This window comes from Ambystoma mexicanum, chromosome 12 (assembly GCF_040938575.1).
Source record: "Ambystoma mexicanum isolate Mex_15411 chromosome 12, UKY_AmexF1_1, whole genome shotgun sequence".
NCBI classification, from domain to species: domain Eukaryota; kingdom Metazoa; phylum Chordata; class Amphibia; order Caudata; family Ambystomatidae; genus Ambystoma; species Ambystoma mexicanum.
The window spans coordinates 11,587,525-11,601,923 of NC_090936.1; the positions used below are offsets into that span (position 1 = coordinate 11,587,525).

General features: G+C 46.4%; 1 protein-coding gene across 7 annotated transcripts in view; it reads right to left on the minus strand.

The window, feature by feature from the left end:
- PCLO (piccolo presynaptic cytomatrix protein) overlaps positions 1-14,399 on the minus strand; it is an 854,190-nt gene that overhangs the window by 63,101 nt on the left and 776,690 nt on the right. The gene's annotated exons all lie outside the window — the stretch shown is intronic.

The window sequence follows — 14,399 nt, forward strand, 5'->3', positions numbered from 1 at the left end:
TTGTCAACCTCCCTCTGTCGGGTTCACTATGGCTTTTCAAATCAATTCCACTTATAGCATTCACGAATCTCAATGTCCTTTTCTTTTTAAACAGTTCACTGTGGAAAACCCTCTGTTGTGTACACCTTTGTCAACACACTGTTCATTGGGACTTTAGGCTTCACCCCTTTCCATCGGCATCCCTACATCCACACTAGATATTAACCCGGGGTTTTGCAACTTTCATTCATCACAGTTGGGTTTCTAATCGGTTCTTCGCTCGACTCACTGGCTGTGATGAACTGCTTCTTTTCTTATCTCTGGAGTTAAGGAATGTACCACGGTAGCAAGCATCTCTCCCTGGCTTGGTTATCCGCGGAGGAGGGATCTGTGTGCCACTTACATCTGCTGCAACACACGTCGGCTATTGTTTGGGGTCTTACGATTTCTTCCACAGAGGTTTCGCAGGTCCTGGGTCAGAAAGGGAGGTCACTTCTCTCCTTGTCACCCTTTCGCTTGCTGCTACCTTTCTCCTCCTCTTGAACTGCAGTGCTTGGATAGCGCTCTTGTCATGCAGTCTGCCTTGCTCGTACTGTGCTCTTGTGCTCCACCTTTTATCCCTGTGGGGAAGGGAAAGGGCCATTAGGTGTGTGTGATTCTGGTTGATTACCTGACTTTGCCTGACCCTTTTGTTGGGACATGTCAGATAAATGGCTCTGGTTTTTGTCCGTCATCTTTTGTGGTGTGTGAAAGTGTTTGTGTTGGAAAATAGGCGGGGGGGGGCTGTTTGAGTATCTTACATGGTAGGATGAGGAAAAGGTGTTGCAAGAAGGGGGATACCGCATCTCACCTATCTGTGTCCCACTTGCACTCCCTGAGAACCCCCCATCCAGGTGATCCTCTCTCACTGGTCCACCCCCAGGAACTGGATTCAATAGCGATGGCCGTGTCCTGGCTACCTGGATGACATATCCCCGGGGACCAGTCAGGGAGACACCTTCAGGTTTCTCACATCTATAAGAGGTTGGACAAGTACTGGAAAGAATGTATGAATCTTAAACGACAAATCAAAGCAATCCCATTGTTTATTATTTTGTGACTTGTGGCAAGTCAGAATCACGAGGAGGACAAGATGGCAATAGAACTTCTTACAATATAACAAGTCTGCTTTGCATACATGTATTCTGGTCTGACTTCTGTCCCTACTACTTGATACAAAGAAAATAACCTAAATCTTAAAGGAACAATAAAAGCCATTGCCCAAACACAAGAATTGTGGCTGATTTCTGGCCCCACCTTAATATTTCTTTCTCAAATGGGCTCCTTGCCACATTGGAAAATTCCAGTCAGGACACCACATTTCTCTTATAGATCTTCCCTTGCTTCTCAGTCTCTGGTTCGTCTCTTTTCCTTGTGGCTCTCCTTGTGGATGGAATCTTGCTGGACTATCTTATACCTCCCTGAGGTCTCAGGTTTGTCACCCCATCTTGGCGGTCTGTCTCTCACCCCACCTTGGGGTCTGGTTTCTTTCACCCCATCTTGGGGTTTGTCTTTCACCCTGGTTGGTCTCTTACCCCACCTTGGGGTCTGGATTCCATCTCAGGTTGGGGTCTGGCTCACACCCCATCTTGTGGTTAGTCTTTCACCCCGCCTTGAGGTCAGTCTCTTACCTACCCTCCTTGGGGTCTGGTCTCTTTCACTCAACTGTGGGTTATGGCTCTCACCCCGTCTTGGGTATGGTTTTCACCCAGCCTTGGGGGACAGTTTCTTTCACCCCGCCTTGTTGTATGGTTTCTTTCCTCCTTGGGGTTTAGCTCTCTCTCCGCCTTTTGGTCTGGTCTCTTACACACCACATTATGGTCTTTCTCTCTCCTCGCCTTGGAGTCAGGTTTCCGGGGAGCGAGCACGTACCTTCTGTTTTCTGAGTGGTACTCCTCCAGGCGGGCGTGTTTCATGAGTGTGGCGGGGCTCCTCTATGATTTTTTCCTCTACTTCTCTGTGGTTTTAAACATGCAGCCAGAATTGTCTAACAAGTGGGGCCTGAAGCTAATATTGTTGGGGCTAACACAGTGACATTAACATCTGTAAATGACCATGCAGCGGTTCTGAGTGGGTATTTACAGATTCTGAGTGGGCCTTGTCCACTCAGGCCCTATCCTGTCTATGCCTTTCTGGGGTTTAGAGCATTGGCTCCCTCTCTATTGCAGTTCTGTGGGGGATCGCATGTTCTTTCCGACTCGGGTGCCTTCCTCAACTGGAGGAACTCCGGGATGGAGCATTTCCTGTCTGTCTCCCGGCCGCGTTAACGTGTGCTCTGCAGTCTTGTCTGCACCTTGGTTTGGCATGCTGGGCGTGTGCTTTTCTGGTCTTATGCCACACCTCCCATTAGGAGGTTTCCCTGGCCTCAGCTTCATCTGCTGCACGGGCAGCTCTCCACTTCTCCCTCAAAGCTGGTGGGAGCTTTATTTTCCGCACAACAAGGAGGCTGTGTCAGTTCTCTAGTATCTCTCTTTAGGTGTAGTTGGTGTCTTAAAGAGGTCAGAAATCACAATAGCCATTTATGAATACAGTTGTGAGTTATAACAGAATTTAACTGCCATATCTATCTTATTTTATCTCTCTCTCTCTCTCTCTCTCTCTCTCTCTCTCTCGATCTATCTATCTACTAGCATGTGTACCTGTGCTTTGCATGGTAATTCCTACTTCACTCTTAGTTTGAAGTTTATTTAATGAACTAAACCAATGCTTCTTTGCAGACAGTATTGCAATTCTATCCTGTAGGAGCTAGTGTGAACAAGTTGTATTTGTTTACAACTCTGGAGCATGCCACATAAAGCGGACCATGAGGAAAGCATGAAACCTGTGAATTGGGTCCAGCTACTTTGAATTGGAGTGTTGAAATTGCACAGCAACATTATTGGTGTCCCGATCTACAGCCGAGGCAGCAGCAACCACAAAATAAGTGCTGTACGTGTAGGGCTGAAGAGTGTAATCTTGAAGGGCTGTAAGCGTATGTGTACGGCCGAAGCGTGTAAGCTTCACACTGTTGAGATGGCATACATTCACCAACTTCCTCTCTAGGTATTGCCTGTCCTTTAAGGCGGTGTAGGGGCGGTTACACACATTGGGGACCTGCATGCCCTGTCCCCTGGGTGGTCTTATGCTTAGCAGGATCACCTCCCTAGTTCCAAAGGGGGTGCACCCCCACATGGAGACGGGATAAATAACCTATGCTAAAGTTGATTTCCGTAAAGCAGAAGTGTTTCCATAAGAACGTGATTGAGCTAGTTTCGAGCCCCAAACATTACACGATATTTTGATGGATTCTTACAAATACAGTAATGGCATTTGCTACAATATGTCAGAATGTAGAGAAAGAATGAATGTCTTCAATGCACAAGGCCAGACATGTTCTGAGCCACAGCGATGGATGCCGTTCCCCCTGCTTCAACTGGAATTTGATTACACTTGTCATGGCCAATCGGGCCAGTGTAACTGTGGTGCACCTCAAAGGAGTTTCTATCCCTTACAGGGCTGCTGCTGTGGATTTGGGTTTTAGAAACAAACTCCATCAGCCAATCTTTAATAGAAAGGCAGGGCGACAGATTATACCAGTGACCTAAACTCATTTTTCTGACAGTCTATTTTCAAGAGCCCGTACTCTTGGATAAAAATCAATTTCCAGCTTTCCCTATAATTGGTTCCATTGACGTCCTTGCTTGAAAAACCTTCACAAAAAGGAAAGACATCCTTGAGATGATGGCATTGAAAAGAGTGTTGGGAACACGGGCCAGGATAGAGGAGAGCGTGTAGTTTATTGGTGGACCGGAACCCCCGATTACCATCAATAGGAGACTTAGAGTATGAACATTTTCTCTATGAAAAAAAAAGCTCTTCTACAAGAAAAACACTTTTTCAGATAATGCTGTTTTCAGAATAGTGATTCTTTTATGTTCAGACTCTCAGGGAAGGGAGATCTATTTTCTGCAAAGCTTATCCAGGCCCCTGGCCTCAGGGCATAAAGACACAGGGCCTGATTTACACAAATGTTTTACTATGGAGCAGTCCCATTGAAAACAATTTTTGGAAATTGGACCCATAATGTCTTAAACATTGGAGAAAATCGTGTGGTATGCAATTGAAAAAAGAAGGATCTACTTTTCAACATAATTTGATAATAAATGCATTTGAAAGGAAAGGATAATAAATCACGTTGAAAAAAAAAACAATATATAAGAGGACCTGGTGTTCATAAATAATGAGGGGGTATCTTAGGAGGACAGAAGCACTGAGAGAGTGAGAGTGAGAGAGTGTGAGAGAGTGTGTGAGTGTGTGTGTGTGTGTGTATATATATATATATATATATATATATATATATATATATATATATATACATACATACATATGAAAACAATATATAAGAGGACCTGGTGTTCATAAATAATGAGGGGGTATCTTAGGAGGACAGAAGCACTGCTCAGATTCGGCTACAATCCCCATGATATCTCGCTATTGAGTATGCCGGTTAGGAAGAGTGTGAGAGAGTGTGAGAGAGTGTGTGAGAGAGTGAGAGAGTGTGAGAAAGTGTGTGTGAAAGTGTGAGAGTGAGTGAGAGTGAGAGAGTGTGAGTGTGTGTGTGTGTGTGTATGTATATATATATCTTTTTTGCACTTTGGGGGAGCCTTATGTTAATGGCTTTTTAATATGTTTGTGCCGTCCTGCAAGGCACCAATAAAGATGACTTTTTAATTGTGAAATTGGATGTCCGGATTAACCTTTTGGGCTAAATGAAGAGTGCTGCTCAGTTTTACCTGATTCCATCAGTGTGAAGAAAAAAAGATATATATATATATATATATATATATATATATATATATATAAACACTTAAGAGTGTGAGGGATTGACATTGGAACTTTTCTTTGGACATTGTGATACTAGTTATTTCAGTTGAGGCAGTGAAACCCCAGTTAGGGGGAGATGGAGTTTTCTTTTCCTTTTTTCACATGAATAAAAGTTGCTAATCATCACCATGACCCCTCCATGTCAGAGCCGTACTTCTGCGCCCTTACAATAGACATTGAGTGAACCCTTACCTCTGATGATTTTTTTTATGAGTATCGGAGGATAGCTCAGGGGCAATGTGCTCGCCTTGGAAGCAAGACGACACGTAGCATCACAGGTTCGATCCCCGGGTCCGCGCTTAGGAACCTCTGGGTATTAAGTGCGTTATAAATGACCCATCATATCATATCATACAATATCATATCATGTGACTTTGCTCCTTTAAAGTGATCTAGGACTGGGCAATGAATGCAGGGGTCAAGTCCACCGCATAATAAATGTTGGGTGACTTAATCCAGGGTTGCTGTCAGCATCACTGATGGCATCTTCCTCCTCAGCACTGTGTCTTTACCTGTCAGGGACATCAGACTCATGTTCCTTTTAGAGGGCTTCTTATTCTTAATAATCTGTAAGCCCGACACCTAGCTATGCACTGGCCCCCGGCAGCAGTGTTTATCAGGAGGTTGTGGTCAGCCCGGGCCACGTGGGTGCAAGCCCTGTAGTGCCAGCGCATGGCGCTAGTATTTTTATACATGTCTATCCCCATGGTTGCATGACCGTGTATATTTTGGCAACAGGAACATGGGCATGACTCTGAAAATGTCTGCACTGCTCTTTCCTCTGCACCTAATATGCAAAAGGACAGGTCACAAGCAGGGGAAAGAGCCCTGGTGTGGGCACATGTCTTTAGGAGTAACGAGCATGCTCCCAGGGGGTTCACCCCTCTTGCAGTACACTCACCACATTCAAGGTTAGGCAATTGCGGGAAAGTGTTTTGTGTGGAGGATCCACCTGCTGCAATTTGAGCTGATTGCAAAATCCTTAAGTGATACCAGACCTTAGAGCGCAAACTACACCGAGAAAGACTAAGCTAAAGGAACGCCCACTGGCCAAATGTTGAGAGGAAGGGAAGGTTTCCCATTAGCTGTTAGTTTTCATTTTTACAATATAGATTGCAGAGAAACCTCTTACAATATGTTATTAAAGATAAACCACAGTCACCCAAGTCAATAGCATTGATACCACTGGCTTGTGGTGGTTGACGGGTTGAGTCGGGGCACGCGCAGGTGGTTCAGAATATAATGATTTGATTATATTAAAGAACAAGGGAAAATTGCTCAATGAACAGTAATCGCTATTATATAGCAGAAAATCACGCTGATATGATTATCAATTGATTTGAAATCATAGCCTAGTTTTCATTTGACTTTTGGCAACATTTACAACAGCATAACCCTCACATTAACTGGATCCCGCACTTTATGAACTTCCATTTTGATTTTTCAGAAACTAAAATGGGATATTGAAGAGAAGGCTGGCTGGCTTAATTGAGAGGATGGAGGTCCAGGGTAATTGTAATTAATTATTTATAACGCGCTTAATACCCAGAGGTTTCTAAGCGCAGAGCCGGGGACTGAAGCTGTAATGCTATGCACCACATCTTCTCGCTTTCAAGGAGAGGGCATTGCCCCTGAGCTATCACACCCAGGTATTCACATAGAAACAAGGTTCCCGAAGCAGGGCTCGATGGGGCACAATGGGGTACACTACAGTTGTCGGGCTGGGAATGAACTCGGTTAACGAAGAGCATCTTTCAACCCAATCGAACTGGAGCAATTCCTGATGGTTCAGGATTGCAGACCACCAGTCGTTCCCGCTTTTACCCGGGGTCCAGCCTCTAGGGGCCAAATCAAAGTCACTACAGTCAAGAGAATTTTAGGAGTCACCGGAAGCTCTTTCATATCTTGGTTGGTTGTTTCCAATGTCGTCAAGATGTAGGTTGTCCTGTCCACCTGTTGGGTTCGAGGGGCATGGTCTGGTTTCAGGCGATGCCAGCCTCTGTCAGCCTATGGGTCAGGAACACTTGGAGTAAGCTCGGTATTATTGACGACTGATGCTGCCACTGGTGTTGCCGGCACAAGGTGTTTAGATGTCCCTTCCAATGGCCCTCCATTCACCCATGTTTAACCAACTGGTCTGGCAACACTCTTCCTTCTTCCCCTTTCTTCTTCCCATCGCTCTCCTTTTCGGTGACTCCTCCACCCCTCCTTCCACCTCACTCGCTCTTCTTCACAATCACCACCATGTTCCTTCCTCCAAGACCCACCTATGTCCTTGACTGAACCTGTTTTATAGCAGCATGGACCTGCCTTACACTCAGAAATAAGGTTGACATAAGTTGTGAGGGAAAAAGGACGGGAGAGAGACACGGAGGGAGAGAGGGAGACACACAGAGAGCAAAAGAGACTTTCCATTTCTTATCTAAAATAGGCTACATAGCTCTAGATAGAATGTTCTGGCCTGCTGGCACAGATAACCTTTTCATATCTTCCTGAAGCTCATTACAATTATGCAAGTGTATTGGACACAGACATGGCAGCATTACAGATTCTGTAAATACATCAGATTTATACAATTTCAAATTATGATTCAGCTGTTTAACATTTAATGAGTGGCCCGTCCATCTGTTGCAATTTATTTTTAACTAGTAAACTAACACAAACTATTAATAGAAAATGATTTGTGTAAGCGTAAAGGCGCAGAGACGTACAGTGAAGGGTTGCTCCTAAGAGATGGACCAGAACAAGTGCGGAAGCACTCCCCACAGTGTGCCCAAATGTCCAGTAGGTTAAAAAACATTGATGTGGCCAATACACATGCAGGGGTTACATTCTCAAGGCATTGGTTAAATGATTAAGGCATTGTTCTGCTGCTGTCCAGCTTGATAGAGCATTAGAAGTCCTCTGGCCCAGGGGGTCGTTCACAATGTCTATTCTGACGATGATCATGTCCTACGCTTTGTATCGAAGCGGTGACTCTGCAGAGTGAGCTGAAGCACTCAACAAACACCCATGAAGAACCAGGGAGCTTTTTGATCTCCTCTGAACTTCATATGGGAACATTGAAGGCAGGGGTTCCGCATGTCTGAGCTCCTGAGGAGGGGTCTTCATGGTCAGGCATATGCTGGTGGATACCGACCATAGGCCCCTGGTCTGATAGTACATGGGGCTTTCTGGGTCAGGCATATGATCATCTTGGGGGTCAACGTGTGAGCTGTGTGGTAGCCAGGGTGGGTATAGAGACTTCAAGGTCCTGGTGTTATGGGCAGTCATTCACAGCAATAATCTTCAAAAGTGTGTGTGTAAGTGTGTGTGTGTAAGTGTGTGTGTGTAAGTGTGTGTGTGTGTAAGTGTGTGTGTGTAAGTGTGTGTGTGTAAGTGTGTGTGTGTGTAAGTGTGTGTGTGTAAGTGTGTGTGCAGGACACCTCCACTAACCAATGCAGGACACCTCCACTAATCAATGCAGGACACCTCAGTTAACTAATGCAGGACACCTCCATTAACCAGTGCAGGACACCTCCATTAACCAGTGCAGGACACCTCTGTTCACCTATGCAGAGCACCTCTGTTAATCAGTGAAGGACACCTCCGTTAACCAATGCATGACACCTCTGTTCACCAATGCAGGGCACCTCTGTTAACCAATGCAGGACACCTCTGTTAACCAGTGCAGGACACCTCCATTAACCAATGCAGGACACCTCCATTAACCAATGCAGGACACCTCTGTTCACCAATGCAGGGCACCTCCCTTAACCAATGCAGGACACCTCTGTTCACCAATGCAGGACACCTCCGTTATACAGTGCAGGACACCTCTGTTAACCAGTGCAGGACACCTCCGTTAACCAATGCAGGACACCTCTGTTAACCAATTCAGGACACCTATGTTAACCAATGCAGGACACTTCTGTTCACCAATGCAGGACACCTCTGCTCACCAATGCCGGGCACATCTGTTCACCAATGCCGGGCACATCTGTTCACCAGTGCAGGGCACCTCCATTAACCACTGCAGGACACCTCCATTAACCAATGCAGGACACCTCCGTTCACCAATGCAGGGCACCTCTGTTAATCAGTGCAGGACACCTCCATTAATCAGTGCAGGGCACCTCCATTAACCAATGCAGGGCACCTCTGTTAACCAATGCAGGACACCTCTTTTAATCCGTGCAGGACACCTCTGTTAACCAATTCAGGACACCTCTGTTAACCAATGCAGGACACCTCTGCTCACCAATGCAGGACCCCTCTGCTCACCAATGCCGGGCACATCTGTTCACCAATGCCGGGCACATCTGTTCACCAATGCCGGGCACATCTGTTCACCAATGCCGGGCACATCTGTTCACCAGTGCAGGGCACCTCCATTAACCACAGCAGGACACCTCCATTAACAAATGCAGGACACCTCCGTTCACCAATGCAGGGCACCTCCATTAATCAGTGCAGGGCACCTCCATTAATCAGTGCAGGGCACCTCCATTAATCAGTGCAGGGCACCTCTGTTCACCAATGCAGGGCGCATCTATTGTGCTTGCATTTCCAGGCCACTCTACCAGACCTGGGGCCATGAATCAGTGCAGACATCTCCCGCGTACAATAATGGCGCTGCTATTGGAAATGGCGGAGTGGCTGAGCCCTGGACAGGAAGCATACGTCAGGACTGGCTATCGCAGAGCACGCTTAGGATTTAATAGGGCAAAGCAGTGAAGAGTGATGGCGGAAAAAGCTCTAAAGGACAAAGCTATTACTTTAATAACCACTTAAGAGAGATGGCAGGTGCTGTGTTGGTCCTTCCCAGCCTCGCTCCTGAGTCGACATCCAAATACAATCCATGCTTTCTAAAAAAGTAGTCATTTTGTTAATTTGATAAGAAACGTGTACTCTAACCTTTTATGAACAATAAAACATTGATTTCGGATTGAAAATTAACCAAGCTGGCTTGTGTTCTCTGGAAAACTGCAAATCAATATTAAGTCAAAAAAATCTATGGTTTCCCGGTCTCACTTGAAATAACTAGTGTCAGAATGTCCAAAGGAAGAGTCTGAGTATTCAGTGTAAGAAAGCTTTCTATGTCCCTCACATCTAAGTTGAACCTACAATAAATGCTCAGTGTTTCCAGCTCATAGGGAGGGGTACACTTCCCCTGAACAAAAGACAGTTTTGTAATCTTCGGACTTTGAAGAATTGGGGATAGCTCCCTTGCCCTGCCTTGTGCAGGCTTCTGGTAAAGTTCAACAACTGTTGGGGGTAGTTCCCTCCCCTGTTTGGCCCTTCCCAGGCTTCTTTTCTGTCCCTGACCCTGATTGGCACACCTGGTTTCTTTTCACCATGCACAGTTGCACACACAAAAGGAGTTTGGACGTGTTTTCTAACTGAAATGAGTCATCAACCGTTTTTGGAAGACCTGGCTTCCTGCCACCAGGTACTGCAACGAGCAACAAGAGCCTAGATGCACTTGCAAGCTGTGGTGGGTCCTTAGCCCTGGTTGGCAGACCTGGTTTCCTCCCACCAGGTAAAGCGATGAAGAAGAATAGCCTGGATGCAGTCCCCAAGCTGTGGTGGGTCACATACAGACTTGGTTTACTTGCCTGCCAAGTACTGCATGTGTCATCAGTTTCCAGTTCTCTTTATGTGGCTTCCAGTCCCCGAATCACACTTCTGACTTTAGTTTCCCACTTTGGAGTCTCTGTTCACTCTTCTGCCAAGCCTTAGTATGAGCCTATATCCGATTAACCATTTCTCTTATGGTTTCAGGGTCCCAGATCCTCTTTTCCCAGCCTCTAAGCTCATGCCACACCTCCTTAGGCCTCCACTGCCTCTCTGATCACCTGTATACCTTGCTGTGCGGTCTGTGCAGGTTTTGACTCCTCTGGGCCAGTGGTGTTCTGGGCCTCTCTCACTCTGTGGAAGCTCTGCAGTTTGCGTCTTCTTCCAGGCAACATATTTCCTTCCTTGCGCTCTCCCCAGTTTGCAGCACTTGCTCTGCGGCGGCTCCATAATCTTTCTGGTGTTCTCAGCAGTGCGGTTTCATCCCAGAGCACTCCCGGGTTTGAGTGATGGCCGGAATTTCAGCTGACCTTCTGGTCGCATGGTCCTCTTGTCCTGGACCGGCCTCTCCTTCTCTTTCTGTTCTCAGTGACCCGGTCATCTTCTGCCTTCCCTCCTGGTCCGTGCTTGCTCTAGCGGTTCCTCCTGGGAAGGCTTGACACTTTGTCAATATTGTGGCTTCTTCCAACCAGCTGTTGATAACCACTAGTATGCGCAAAGTTGTTCTGGTAATTATTCTGTACTGCTCTGTGCCTCCTCGTCCCAATACTGAGTGAGTTATGATGATGTAACTCATTAGAGATCTTCCTCGTCTCAGTACTCTCTACTTTTGCTGGGCTACAAAAGTACATGGAATAGGAGGGTGGAGGTGGAGGAGATGAAGGAGAGGTGGGCTTATTGTAGGCAGGGGGGTCTAGGGTCAGGTGATTGGCGGGGATACCGCGGTTCCATGTCTTTATAACAACACCCTAAATAACGACATACATTTTAAATGACACCTGAATCTTGAAAACCTTTTATTTTTCATTTGCGGGGGTCCCTCCCGAAGGCCCCCGATTGGACAGCATTTTTACCCTCTCCCAACTAACCCCACCCCTTTGAATCTCTTACCCCACCCCCATGTCTACTTTTACCCCAAAAATCGTTTAAAATGTGTGTTGTTATTAACACTGCATACCGGATACCACGTTCACCCGATATGGTCATCATTGGTCCTAAAGGGAGTTTCCCCTCCCATGAGATCCACCCTATTTGTACCACCCACAGGGGGACTATCGGGTAGTGTCTTCAGCATCCTGGCCTCATGGGAAGGGTTTCCCTCTACGGAGGCAGTGACGACATCCTGGGATTCGTCACTGACACACACTTCCTTTTTATGGTGGATCTGGGCTGAGTTGGTCAATAAGGAATGGCTGTGGAGCATACAGCTCCTTTCTCCTGCTTTGCGATAGGCAATTAAACTTGTCAGCATCTGCTGATGAGGAATGAATTCACAGGCACAACTCCTTTCTCCCACCTCTGAAAAGAGCAAAGCAATGAGCCGTAGATGCTGCAGCGCTTCCCGAAAGAGGATGGGGAATGTCTGAAACATACAGTGCTGATTGGCTAAGAGCAGCAAATAAAATAAACCAATGGCAAAACCGCTGCAGCATTATACAATCACAGACAGCTCACAGTACAGGATTATGTGTGCCACAGACGTGTCTCCTCACTCATAGCAAAAGAAGGGAATTGCTGATGGAGTCCCAGAGACTGAGCCATACACTTAGGAGGGCAGCTACAAACAGAGAACCGCTGCAGCTCCACCAAGAAATCGCTCAAGATTGGGGCTTCCCCACCTCAAAGCCTGTATCCTCAGCCTGTTACCTTCTGTATTCTTGGTACCCACCCAATTCATTGCATTTGCTAAAGAGACATTTTACCAATTTTATTGTAGCATTTCTAGGGAGGGAGGGGATCATTTTAATGGGACTTTACAATTGCTATAGGATGGGGGTACAGAAGGAGGATAAGGAAGAGCCCCTCGTGTACAAATGCTGCAAAATATGTGGAGAGATGACCCATGTGGTAAGTTGCCCCTGATCTCGATCACTTTATGCCGTGCCCCGTCAAGTCTACTCTTAATAGACTATTATTGTATCTTGTCAGACAGCATTGCATTGCTACATAGCAAGGTTTCCACTATTTAAGAGCTGTAAGGGTGCAGAAGCAGGAGACTGAAACAGGAATGTCATGTTTGTTGGCATAAACTTTTATTGAATGAAAGTACATTATCCCTCCCTAAAACTAAGAGGGGTTCCTCCGCCTCAAACAAAACTAAGGAAACTGTCAGAATGTCCAAGGAATAAAACATCCTTCATCCTGCGTCAAATCCCATTTCCCACCCTTACTCTTGTTATCAAACTTACTGATATGACAGTGTTCTTGGTCCTGGAGAATGTCTCACCTCTACTGGATGACGGCCCACAGTTCCTGGACTTTGAGGGATCTGTTCTTGCAGTTTTGGTTCTCTTGCCCAGGACATGGGTCTTTTTATCAAAATGTGCAAAGGAAATGTGCACGTTGGAAAACACAAAGTTCCAAACAAATGCAAAACAAAGTTCCAACTCCTGTCATTCACCACAGCTGAAGAGAATGTCTCCCTTCTCTTGATGCTAAATGGGACTCACAAGTACCAGGGGGAATAAGTCCCTTCGCCTGTCATCTCAAGTGTTCCGCAATGTTATGAGGATGATCTTCCTCTCTCGGTCTTTCACAAGGTTGCCAATGCAACATCAGGGCTAGCTTCTCCTCACTGGGCTACTCAAGTTTCACAATATTAAGAGGAACTATTAACTCTTGGCTTCTCTCCCAGTGTTCTGGCAAAACCCTGGGTTCACTCTCCTGCCAGGTCATTCTCTTCATAACACAACTTCAAGTAAACAGGTATGTGTCCCAGGCCCCAATTTCCCCCCTCTGTGAATCTGGCAGCCCTGGTGTACCTATCTCGCAGGTAGTGGCACGAGGTAGATGCCTCTGGATGCAACTCGGTTTCTCATGTGGGTCCGAGACCATTATTTCCTTTTTCTGGGAATATGGCAGATCTGGTGCAGTAACCTTCCAGGTACTGCCAAAGGAAGATCACTCTGGATGCACATTGATTTCACAGGTGGGTCCCAGACCCATGTTTCCCTTCTCTGGGAATGTGGCAGACCTGGCGCACTAACCTCCCAGGTACCGGCAATCAATTTCACATGTGGGTCCCAGATCCTTACTTTATCTCTCTGCCTTTCAGGAACCCAACAGCTTTTATGGTCTTCCAACCATCCTCTGGGTGCTCACCAGTCTCTTGCAGCTGTCCTTGGGGCCGTTCTCCTGTTCTCTGCGTTTCTCACAGGTTTCAGGGTCTGCGGCAGCTGTACAGCTGTTCCCTATCTTTCTGATAGTTGAAATGGTCGGCAACCGCTTCTTGCACAGCATTGCTTCCCTGTTCTTTGTTCCTTGAGAGATGGTCTGACCATGGTTCCACCAGTAAGGAACTTTCCAGCTTCTTCCTGCTCTCTGTACTTTGCCGGTACGAAAAAGGTTCTGTGTCTCTCTGGTAGACAAACCGGTCCACAGCCCCTTCTCTTCAGGACACAGTTTGCCTGATCCTTGCTCCTCCAGGTAGGGCTTGCCAACACTTTGTGGTTTCCGTCTTCTATTTCAACTATGGTTGGACCAATAGGAAGACAGTAACCACTATACTGTTCCTTGTGGGATCTTCATCCTTCTATGCTTCCTATTCATCACAGTACTTGTTCCAAATTGTCTAGAACCCTCATGTTGCTTCCGCGGTCCACTCTGCATTGCTTTGCGCATCCTCTTCATCCCAGTGCTGATCTTGAGGGCTGCCAGTCAGTCGTAGGTGTTCTTTTTCATCCCAGTCTTGTGGTGGAATTTACAAGTGTACTCCATACTCTTCCTTGTCTCAGTACCTGTTA